The sequence below is a fragment of the Scylla paramamosain genome, chromosome 14 (genome assembly GCF_035594125.1).
Source record: "Scylla paramamosain isolate STU-SP2022 chromosome 14, ASM3559412v1, whole genome shotgun sequence".
In the NCBI taxonomy this organism is placed as follows: Eukaryota; Metazoa; Arthropoda; class Malacostraca; order Decapoda; family Portunidae; genus Scylla; species Scylla paramamosain.
The window spans coordinates 6,347,423-6,348,189 of record NC_087164.1 but is presented as its reverse complement, the minus strand read 5'-3'; positions in this window follow the sequence as shown (position 1 = coordinate 6,348,189).

Below are 767 nucleotides of genomic sequence, written 5' to 3'. Positions count from 1 at the left end.
TCCAGTTTAGATTATAAGAATAGGACAGACCGAGGATGTTCAGTGTAGAAGAGGGGGTCAATTGAGTATCATTGAAGAAGAGGGGATAGTTATCTAGAAGGTTGTGTCGAGTTGATAGATGGAGGAATTGAGTTTAGAGGCACTAAACAATACCAAGTTTGCTCAGCCCCAATCAGAAATCTTACAGAGATCAGAAGTCAGGACTTCTGTGGTTTCCTTGCATGAACTGTTTACTTCATGAAGGTTTGGATGTCCATGAAGAGACGTGGAAAAGTGCAGGGAGGTATCATCAGCGTAGGAGTGGATAGAACAAGAAGTTTGGTTTAGAAGATCATTGATAAATAATAGGAAGAGTGTGGGGACAGAATCCTGAGGAACACTACTGTCAATAGATTTAGAAGAACAGTGACCGTCTACCACAGCAGCAATAGAACGGCCAGAAAGGAAACTCGAGATGAAGTTACAGAGAGAAGGACAAAAGCCATAGGAGGGTGGTATGGAAATCAAAGCTTTGTGCCAGACTCTATCAAAAGCTTTTGATATGTCTAAGGCAACAACAAAAGTTTCACCAAAATCTCAGTAAGAAAAGCCAGATCACCAGTAGAGCGGCTTTGACGGAACCCATACTGGCGATCAGATTGAAGGTTATGGAGTGATAGATGTTTAAGAATCTTCCTGTTGAGGATAGATTTAAAAAAAAACATTAGATAGGCAGGAAATTAAAGCAATAGGACGGTAGTTTGAGGGATTAGAACGGTCACCCTTTA